The sequence below is a fragment of the Gossypium raimondii genome, chromosome 8 (genome assembly GCF_025698545.1).
Source record: "Gossypium raimondii isolate GPD5lz chromosome 8, ASM2569854v1, whole genome shotgun sequence".
NCBI classification, from domain to species: Eukaryota; Viridiplantae; Streptophyta; class Magnoliopsida; order Malvales; family Malvaceae; genus Gossypium; species Gossypium raimondii.
The window spans coordinates 30,415,617-30,427,478 of NC_068572.1; the positions used below are offsets into that span (position 1 = coordinate 30,415,617).

Genomic DNA, 11,862 nt, shown 5'->3' on the forward strand with positions numbered 1-11,862 from the left:
GATGATCATTGATTTTCGGAATAAGAGTGTTTGGAACAAAGAGAATCTGCAAATCGCATCGGGTGTGTAACCACCCTACTGTAACTGTAGAACGGCAAAAGTCGAAAAGCTGAAATACAGCGTTAAGACCACACGAGTGTGCAATCGCTCACGCGGAAAGCCAAACCTGTGAATCGTGGGTGATAAACTGTAAAGGCCTCTATGAGCATTTCCATGGGCTTAGGCCGTAATGGGACATGTTGGGTCGAAATGGGCCGTGTGAGCTCAATGGGCTTGTGTAGAACTCATAAACGTGGCGAAATCTAGGCTGAATGGGCCGCACGAGCATATGGGCCCACTTAGGCTGAGTAATGGGCATTGGGCCCATTTGCACTGTTATAACCATTTAGGTTACTTAAGTCACTCAAGGCGACTACAGACCTTTCGAGAGGTCGATATCTGCACCGAGACCCCAAAGTAGGTAAAATGATCGAAATACCCCTATAGGGTAAAATAAACAAAATACTCCTATAGGGTAAAATGACGAAATACCCCTATAGGATAAAATGACCGAAATACCCCCATAGGATAAAAAGATCGAAATACCCCTATAAGGTAAAATAATTGAAATACCCCATAGGGTAAAATAATCGAAAATATCCCCATAGGGTAAAATGATCGAAATAGCCCCATAGGGTAAAATGATCGAAATACCCTTATAGGATAGAATGACCGAAATACCCCCATAGGGTAAAATGATTGAAATACCCCCATAGGGTAAAATAAATATTATACCTCTAGAAGATGAAATGACTGTTATGGTCTTATGTTATGTATGACTGATTTGCTCTATGATATGTATGACTATGATTGAGCATGACATTTTGCATACATGTAAGGTATTATGTAACGATATATTGCATGGGGATGGGTTGTTATATTTAGAGGAAGTGTACCATACTGATAAGGTTGCACAGGTCGCCCAAGACGACTGTGGACCTATTGATGGCTATATGCCGTTTATTTTATTGGCAGCTTTGCTACAATACTATTTAGTGCCGCAACCGGTGCTAATCTTGGTGTGTCTGGCTGGGTGGGTCGATTTTATCCCCACATGGTGTGTTTGGCAGGACTGAGTGGTGCGTAGAGGCTGGATTGGGTAGGATTTCTAACTGCATATTTGCACTGATTAATGATTTTGTATTGTTACTGCATCGATTAATGATATTACATACTGTTCACTGTATGACTGATATCTGTTACTGTTATGGGCCAAGGCCCCACTGATAATATTACTGAAATTAGGCAAATGCCCTACTGATTATTGGCTTTGTGACGGGCTCAAGCCCAATCGATTACTGTTATGGGAAAGGGCTTGGGCCCACACTGAACTGGACTGTTACTATAATGGGCTCAGGCCCAAACTACATTTATCTATTGTTTAATTTACTATTTTCTTGTTAGGGGATTACACACTGAGTTTTCTTAAACTCACCTATCTGTTTAACTATACAGGTAATCCCCAATTGTAGGCGGGTCGGTGCTGCGAAGGACTCGGAGGTGGCCACACAACTGTAGTTGTGCTACACTTGTTTTTATTTAAAATTAAAGTTTGTGTTGGGTTTTGTTTATGTAATAAGGCCATTTATGTTTGTTTAAATTTTTAGTTGGGCTTTTGCTTACTTATTTTAAACTGCTAGTTTAGTAGAAGACGAATTTTCAAAATAATTACTATTTTGAAAGACACAAAATTTAAACATTAGGGTTTTCAAAAGCTTCCGTAATTTTAGTCAACCTTTTATAACAATAGCAGATAACAAGGTAAATGTTTTTGACTAGATGATTTGTTAAATAATAAAGAGGGTTTTAAACCTAGAAACGAATTTTTACCAACGAGTTTAATTTTCACTAAACACCTCAATGTGACCGTCAGATTCGGCCATAACTCCTAGGCCGGGTTTGGGGTGCTACAAAACATTTATGAATGATTATGATTTTATCTGAGATAGAGAAATGGAATCATTTGGAAATGAATGTAAGTTTCTCAAAATGGAAATGAAAATGAAAAATTATTCATTTGCAAATATAGATGAATTACTTAGAAATGATCAAGAGAATGAGTTTATGTTTTTGAGCTATTTTAAAGCTCAAAAATGAAAATAAATCATTCGGTCAAAATGAATAAGTTGATTTGTGAAATATTAGATACAGTTTTTCAGAAATTTTACCAGGGGTAAAATTGTTATAATTTTATTGGGGGTAAAATTGGGATGAGAAATTTATTTAATATAAATATATTGAAGTTTATTTTGGAAAATATAAAAACAGAATCAGGTTAGATCAAATTACAAAGTACTAGGTCAAAAGTTCAAGAAGTACTCGTAATTGATCTCGATATAAGAGAGACCCAAAAACCCCTCATGGATATGAGGGAGGCGACAACCCTAGTAAGAATACTAGGGTATATCGTCCACCCTAATCCTACTATAACTAGGAAGTTGTTTATCTTTTTGAAATAAACCTCTACAATTTAACAAGGGTTATACATTCTCTTCTTATAAATAGATGACACTGGTAAGGCATTACACACAACTTTAAGATTGTTACTTTGCCAAAAAATAGAGAGAATTTATTTTCAACTATTAAATATTTTTCAGAATAACAATTCTACCGGTTTCTTTTAAAAAATAGAGAATTTTCGTTCTGACCCCAAAAGGAAAATAAAACTTTTTCTAGTTCTGTGTTTTGATTCAATTGGTTCGAGCCCACACTCGAAGCAGTTTGTGGTACAAGAATAGTAGAGAAGATCATTTGGGTGAAAGCCAAAAAAATCAAGGATCCGCTTATTCAAAAACACAGGCACGATTTTGGTCTAAGGTTTATTGCTATAAATATTACAAACTGGGTCAATTTTCAAAATTTTAACTTTCTGATGTGTAAGGAAACCATTTTCCAACAAGGACACCATTTTTAGGCCAAGAACATCAGGGACAATGCAGTGTCACGACACCAGCATATGGTGTCGCAAAACCTGTTTTGAAATTAAAGAAGTTTCTTGCAAAGTTTAGTGTCATGACATCGGTCCTTTGTTGTCGCGACACCAGAGTGACGAAAGGAAAAAATATGTTGAGGGTGTTTTTGTTTGTACAACTTATCTTATTCAGCCTTATGGCTTGTAATTGACCTAGTTAGGGAAAAAAATGCTATATATATTCATACTTAGGCAAAGTTAAGGAGGTGTTGTGTGTCAATATGTCATGCAAATGTGCAAATGTACACATCGATTAAAGTAATATAATGATGAGTGAGTATCGTCACCACAGGGATCGAAAATTGATTACAATTGGTAAAGTTTTATTGTAGATTTAACTAATTGAATTGTGCAAAAAAAAAGAAAGTATAAATTGATGAAGGGAATTAATGAATGGACTAATAATATCAATTCTAACTAAAAAAATGAAAAAGCAATTTAAATATCGTGGCAATTCATAAAAAATAAGTAGAGAGTATTTCTTCTGTTGAATGATAAAGGTTGGAATTACTCAGGGAATATTTTCATAACATAATAATGGCATGGCAAAATTTTGACTAACTACTACCTAGAGAATTACTACTACAGTCTACTTCTTTCAAAAGTTAGACTTTAGTTATTATCCTAAGTCTGTGTATGTCTACGAGACTCATGAATGATAACCACACTAACGTTCTTCACTTGTACAGATTGCAACTTCTATGTCTAGAGTGCTGAAATTATTCTTTCAAATACTCGTCTGTATTAATTGATTAATAGTTTGATGTATTTAATCCTTCCAGATTCAAATCCATCTAAGAACATAACATATAGTCAACTATGTCTATAGCTTCCATGCATGCATTCAAAATGAGCATAAATCGAATGAAACAGTAATTGTAATCAAAATCATATCATGGACATTATAAATAATTCAATATTCACCCAAATAATTCTAACCCAAAGATAATTAGCTCATGGGTTGGGTAATGAAATCCAAAATTAAATCATTCATCAATATTTTTCAAGTTTTACAAATCATAAAAATTAAAACCAAGACAACAGAACAAAGGCAAAACTGCAGGAAGTTCTTGCTTCACTCTAGCTTCTTCTTAAGATTTTACGCAAAACCCAGGGCATATTTCTCTTCCCATTCTTCACGACCGTGATATCCTATTTTTAGCTGCTACCCTCTTATTCTCTTCTGAATTTTCCATGCAATTTCTACAAAGGATTCTGTTGTAGAAAGAAGAACCGCTCTCTTTCTTTTCTTTTCTCCTCACAATTTGTGTGTCCTTCTTCTTTTCTCTTTCCTCCTTTTATAGGGTAGATATGTCCCTCTTAGCACACCTTTTTGTCCCTGTTTTGTAGGTAGATTTATCTGGTACATGGATAGTTGGTTGAGAGTGACGAGGACTGAGTGCTGCGTTAGCATTATCCTGGAATTGTCATGGCATTTATGTTGGTAATCCATCCAACCTTTTGCCATGGCGATATTTCACTTCATTCTTTTCCTCCCTTTTCTCCTTTTGTTCATCCTTTCTGCACCTGCTGCATACAACAACCAATTCTCTTTCTCCCAACAGGAAAAGTAACATAAAATGGCATTCAAGGCACAATCCAAGTGTTATTATTCAATGTTCTAAAAATAACCTAAAAATGCAAATATATCTACTTAAGTACATGCATTTACTCAAGTTTAGAGGCTCAGAATATAAGTCTTTTTAAGAGTTATCACACCCTCAAACCTGAATTCTTACTATCCTTAAGCAGAATATGTCTAAGTATGTATGAATGCATGAATTTGCCATAACATTACAATTACCTCATATACTGCTAAACTATCTAAAGTATATTTTATACCTCCATTCTCAACAGTCTTTTATCTCTAAAAATTTGTTCAGATTTCATAGGTTTGTTTAGCATACAAAGTGCAGAAAATGTTACCTAAAAATAAAATTTCCTAAATATTCATGCAATTTTGACTATAGCAAGCACCCCCCAATGTACTTAGTTTATCTTTCCACTAAAACTTAGTGTCTTTTCTCATAATTATTCTGTCACTGCATACTTTAATTATATGTATTTTTCGTAGGGAATTCATCTTATCACATGATTTCTTTACTTGACAATGTCAATGGAGCATACACTAGATTGTCAGGTATTACGTCACGCCACAATTTGAATGTAATTCACTCATGAAGCTAAGGATGTTGACTAAAAAGATAGATAGACCAAACAACTACCCACTTAGCTACTCAGCCTACTACTACAGTGGAGTGCCCCTAAATTGTTCTCTTTTTTTTACTCACTATTATTTGATCTTGCTTTTCTGATCAATAATAGAATGGAGCAAACAGAGTATTAGTAACCTACTCAACAATTTCAAACATTGGAGTGCTTCATAGTGTCTTTTTAATTTTCTTATTGATTTACCCTTAGTTTTTTTCGTGGTATTTATTATTACTCATTGCTAATTTACTGATCTTAGGCTCAAGAATTTCTAAGTGTATTAAAAGAAACCTACTATAGACTAATTACAATTATAATTAGGGCATTCTACTTTTATGGATCAGTTTTCAGACAACTATCCTAACCTAAACATACCTAATCAATTATCACAAATTTCAAAATTTATCGAAGAGTTATTATCCTCATCGAACATCATAGATAACAATATACTTGTCATAGTTTGGCAGTTATTTGGCATTTGTATGTCATGGAAAAATAAATGACAAAATGAAAAAAATATTGAAACACATATCTAATGCAGACTATATGCACAACACAACACACTCCCAAACTTAAGGGATGCATTGTCCTTAATGCATGAACAATTTAAAATTCCAAAATGTAAAAACAAACATATATATATACACAATACAATGACAACAATTATGAATGCATGAAAAATACATGGTATATAATGAAAAATATGCAAATGAAAATAAAGATGAAAGCTTAGGAAAAATTTGGTGTTACTTTAATTCAGGCGAGTTATATTTCGAGTAGCGCGCTTGTAACTCTACTTCCTTTTCAGCATATTGATTGGCACCTTATCATCATCATCATCATCATCATCATTATCTAATTTCGTGAGATCATCAATCAGTTGATTAATATCACGATCTTGCTTCGATATAGGTGCAGTAGAAGGTTCACTTATTCTCTTTCCTGGTCAAATTCAATGTTCACCGATTCAGTCTTCTCTTCATCTCCCTGGTCCTTTTTGTTCCTTCTCCTCAATGACAGTGTGTGTGGCAGGTCCAGGCTCATCAGCTTTAGCTTCATCCTCGTCCCTTTCATTTTCATCCGATAGCAGTTCCTTTTCATTAGGTGCAAAGTCTCCCCTTCTTTATCAGACTCCATAATCTCATTAATAAGGAAATAAATTAGAAATGAAAATAAGGTTAAGTAATTAAAGATAAAAATAAGAACAAAATTAAAGTAAAGCAATTAAAGAAAAGAAAGATAGAAAAATATTTTTTTACGCTTTTTCCAATTCTGCAACAATTTGGAGTTGCTAAGTCTAAAAGAGGTTAGTTGCTTTTGCAACTGAACGAGTGAGTTGAGCATTTGCTGCTCAAATAGACTGTTGGAGATAGAAGATTTTGCTGAGGCAAATGTCTTGCAAACTTTTCTTCCACTTTCATTTCTAACAAACCAATGGCCTGGCAATCTTCACTTTCATAAACACATTTCAGGGCATCGAATATGTTGAACATAACCTACTGATCATTCACCCTCATAGTAAGTTTTCCTTTCTGCACATCAATTAACTGAGGAAATGGTAGAGGTGGTTGTTCTTTAGGTTGCTGATATTGTTTTGTTATGGCATTTTTGTTGGCAACATGATTTGATTCTACCACAACATTTTTCTGCTGACCATTTTCAGGTGCTATATGCTTTTCAATTGGTTCTGAGGTCTTTTCGTGATCGAGTCTTGAGTCGTCCTCTTCTACCGTGGCATCTTTAACAATATCATTCAACTGAGATCCACTTCTGAGAGTGATTGCATTGCAATGCTCTTTTCCTTGTGATCTTGAATTTTTAGTATCACTTGGTAAAGTTCCATGGTCTTGAATTCAATACAGTGGTAATTTGCCCTACTTGATTTTCCAAAACTCTTAAAGATACAATCTAAATCTGAATGATAAAATCATTCTTGGCCATATGCTCTTTAAATAAACCTTCCATAGATGAAGAACTTGAAGATAAATTTTGCTGGGCATTTTGCCGTGGCAAAGATTGATTGTACCTAGGTGGTACACTTGCAGCATTCTGTCGAATGACATTACTATCATTTCCCACCCCTTGATTACTCTAACTAAAATTAGTATGTTGTTTCCACCCTGGATTGTATGTGTTGGAGTATGGGTTGTTGTTATTGCGATTAAAATTCCCCATGTAATAAACTGAGGCTGGGTTCGATAGGCATTCATAAAAAACATGATCTTCTCCACAATAAACACATGCTAACCCTATTGATTTCATTTCCTGCATTGCAGATGGACTTTTCAGTGTTTTAATCATATTTGTTAAAAATGATACCTAAGTTGTTAGAGATGTAATTGCATTAAGAGATTTTACTCCTGCAACTCTTTTACTAGTTCCAACTCTGGTAGTGGTGTATTGATAATTGTTATTTGCTATCCTTTCCAAAATTTCATAAGCCTCGTTGTATGATTTATTGAGTAAATTCCCATTGGTAGATGTGTTGGCAACCATTATTATATGAGCATTCAATCCATTGTAAAACATTTCCATTTACGTCCAATGCTAGAAACCATGCATTGGACATTTTCTCAGTAGTTCATTGAATGACTCTCATGCTTCATATAATGTTTCATCCTCAGATTTTCTAAATGATGTAATATCATTCCTCAACTTGGCATTCATGTTAGGAGGATTATATCTTAGCAGAAACCTCTGACACAGTTCATTCCACGATGCCATCGTACTTGATGGCAATGCATTTAACCATGCTCTAGCACGATCTCGTAATGAGCAAGGGAATAAATTTAGTCGCATGGCATCTTCAGCAACACCTTACTGCCTGAATGAATCACAGACTTCCAAAAAAATCGTAAGTGGAGTCGTCGATCTTCCGTAGGCAATCCACTAAACTGCCTTACAACTTGTAGCATTTGAAACATCATTGGCTTTAATTCAAATTGTTGAGCTTGAATGTGTGGCCTAACAATTCCTGGATTTAGATCATCTAAGATTGGAACTTCATGTTCTCTGATTGGTCTGTCTCTATTATCTACAACTGAAGGAATATCAGCATCCTTCCATTTTGAGGTACCGGATCTTCTCTAGCTAGATCATTTCTAGTTATTTTCATTTCTTGGAACTCTTTTCTCCTTCACCTTAAGGTTCTCTGGATCAGAATAGTACTCTGTATTCTCCAGAATATTTCTATGCATGCACTAGCATAGACCTGAAAAAGAAAAATCAAACTAATTAAACTAAACTAATAGAAATTAAACTGATAATAACAAACCAATTTTCACCAATGTTTCTATCCTCGATAATGGAGCCAAAAACTTATTGTAACAATCCGTTTTCAGTGAAATCAGAATAGTGGTTTTGGGACTGCAAATCTAACATGAGAATATTTATTTTATTATTATTTTAGTGTCTATGGAATATTAGCAAGGTCGTATAAAAATTTCATTAAGAAATTTTATTGTTTGCATGTTTAATTTGGTAAAAAAGACTAAATCGTAAAAGATGCAAAACTAGAGTTCTATAAGTCAAAGGTACCAAATGCTATGAAATTAAATGGTTAAGGGATTTATGTTGTAACTAGACCATTTTTATCATGAGTGGACTTTTATGGACATCATTTAAATGGTTTAAAGGTTAATATATAAGGTTATATAGGTAATTTAATAAAATAAGTTAAGTAAAATAATCAAAACAAAGATATCACCTTTGTTGTTGTCTTCTTCCACTGATTATTGAAGAATAGAAAGCCATTGATAGGGTTTTAAAGCTTCGGTTTTATCTCCCTTGCATGTAAGTGAATTTCGATTCTGTTTTTAATAATTTTTATGTTTCCGGAATCGTTGTAGCTTAATCTATCTAGTCCAGGGACTAATTTGCAAAATTTTTAAAATTTTAGGGTTTTTTCATGAATGTGTTTATGTGATTTTTGAAGTTTGATGGAAGAAAATGAATCTTTTTTGTTAAATAAATAACTTTTGTAAAGTGAATTTTGTTGAAAATGTCAATTAGGGATTTATTTGTAAAATGTGTAAAATACATGGTGAAATTGTGAAATAATAATTTCTATGAGCTACTATGGGATTATGTTGAATTTGGCTAGCTTAGTATGTGGATAAAATTGCATGAATTTCAATTTACGGGCTTAAGGACTAAATTGTAAAGAAGTTCATATATTAAGGGTAAAAGTGTAAATTTGTAAAAGTGTGTATTTTGAACTGAATTGAATAGAGTGAATATTGAATGGATTGAATTTGCTTATTTAGGTCAAGTTAAGCCTCGTATGGATTTAGATTGAGGGAAAGATAAAGTATCGGATTAGTCAATCCTATTTCGTCGTTTTTGTGATCGAAGTAAGTTCGTATGTTTAAATAGTGTTTTAATGCAGTTGATTTAAAAGTTAATATGTTATTCATCATATCATTTCACCAAGGAAATCCAACAACATTATGATAATTATCGAGCCCCGTTTGAACCTTAGGAATATATAGGATACAAATGCCATGTCATTAGGGTTACCATGTTACGGGTGCAGATTCTAAATGTCCTACCGATGGCTGAGTGGTATCGACCATGTATTTAGCACACTTTGTGTGAGCTTCCCGTGTATTCGATATTATTCTAAGTGTTCAACGGGCATAAAAAGGGAAAGAAGGGTAAGTGTACTGAAAGCTAAATTAAGAAACTCTTGGAAAGGTATGAAATGTTGATGACCAAAGTATGAATACTTATGTTTATGAAAAGTATGATTTAAGTGATGTTATGCTCATGTACTATACCTTACCATGTGATGATATTGTTAAGTTATGTGTTTAATCACTAACTTGTGTTGTTGATGATGCTTAGGCTTGTGCCAAGCTATGTTGGATTGATTCATGTCTATTTTTATGATTATACAATGAAATGGTAAGCTATGTTCATGATTTACGAACTTACTAAGCATTATGTGCTTTCGTCGTTTTTATTTCCTATGTTTTATAAATTATTCGAAGCTCGATCGGTTCGGAAGCTCGTCGGAGACCTATCACACTATCCAGTGACTACATTGATAGAATTTGATGCTTTGGTCATGGTTATAGTGGCATGTATAGGTGAATTGTGTTTGATGAGACAATTTTCATGTTTGGCTTGTAAATATGGTATTATGGTTGATGAATTTTTGGCATTTTGATGCTTCAATGGTTGGTTTTAAAATGGTCAAATAATGGTATGTTTTGGATGACCAACTTGGTATGTTTGAATGTGATTTGCCATGTGGTCATTGTGGTAGTTTTGGTATGGAAATAGGTTAGAAATGTATGGGTGATGAATGAATAAATTATGCATATGTTTAAGTATGTTTGGTTAATGTGATTGAGGTGCCTTTTGGGCATAATTGTTGTATCGATAAATGACCTATTGAACTGGTCTTATTATGCATGTTTTAGGCATATTTTAAAGGCTTGATTGTATGTGCAAATGGCTTGTAGGTGTGTGCTTGATTAGTATGAAGGAAATCACTTGAAATTGGCCCATTTCTTGTCCACACTGCAAAAGACACGGGCGTGTGTCTCAACCGTGTGTGACACATGACCATGTGACATGATCGTGTGTCTCATGTAGGTTTCAAAGGGTTGCAAGTTAGGCAGTTACATGGCCTACCACATGGCGTGACACACGGGCGTGTGGCTTGGCCGTGTGGCCCAAGTGAAAGAGTTACACGGGCACATACACGAGCTGGGACACGGTCGTGTGTCCCTATTTCGATTGTTACACAGTTGTGCGACCCCTGCGGTGTGAAATTTTTTATCTTTTTCCATAAAGTTCTAAATGTTTTCGATTTAGTTTTGAATCATTTCTAAGGTGTTTCTAAGGCCTCATGGGCTCGTATAAGGGACGATATGCATGTGTTTGCATGAATTTTGCTATGATTTATGAAATGTTTGGATTTGAATGTTTTAAGTTACGATTTAACGGTAATGCTCCGTAATCCTATTCTAACGACGGATACAGGTTAGGGGTGTTACACTTGTTACATGGAAATATGTAATGCAAATGTGTAAGTGTACATGTCAGTTCAAGTAGTATAATGATGAGTGAGTATCATCTCCACAGGGATCGAAAATTGATTACAATTGGTAAAGTTTTACTATAGATTTAACTAATTAAACTGTTCAAAAGAAACAAAGTATAAATTGATGAAGGGAATTAATGAATAAACTAATAATATCAATTATAACTGAAAAAATGACAAAGCAATCTAAATGTCGTGACAATTCACAAAGAATAAGTAGAGAGTATTTCTATTGTTGAATGATAAAGGTTAGAATTACTCAGGTAATATTTTGATAACTTAATAATGCCATGGCAAAATTTTTACTAACTACTGCCTAAAGAATTACTATTGCAGTCTACTTCTTTCAAAAGTTAGATTTAGTTATTATCTTGAGTCTGTGTAGGTTTACAAGACTTACGAATGATAACCACACTAACGTTCTTCACCTATACAGATCACAACTTCTATGTCTAGAGTGCTGCAATTATATTTTTGAATACTCGCCTGTATCAACCGATTAATAATTTGATGTATTTAATCCTTTCAAATTCAAATCCATCTAAGAACATAACAAACAATCAACTATGTCTAGATCTTGCATGCATGC

General features: G+C 34.1%; 1 non-coding gene across 1 annotated transcript; it reads left to right on the plus strand.

Annotated features, from left to right (window-relative positions):
- The first annotated feature begins 7,772 nt into the window (after positions 1–7,772).
- LOC128032302 (small nucleolar RNA R71) lies at positions 7,773–7,879 on the plus strand. The gene has a single exon (XR_008188429.1). It is a non-coding gene; the product is annotated as a small nucleolar RNA R71 (small nucleolar RNA).
- Positions 7,880–11,862: the final 3,983 nt, after the last annotated feature.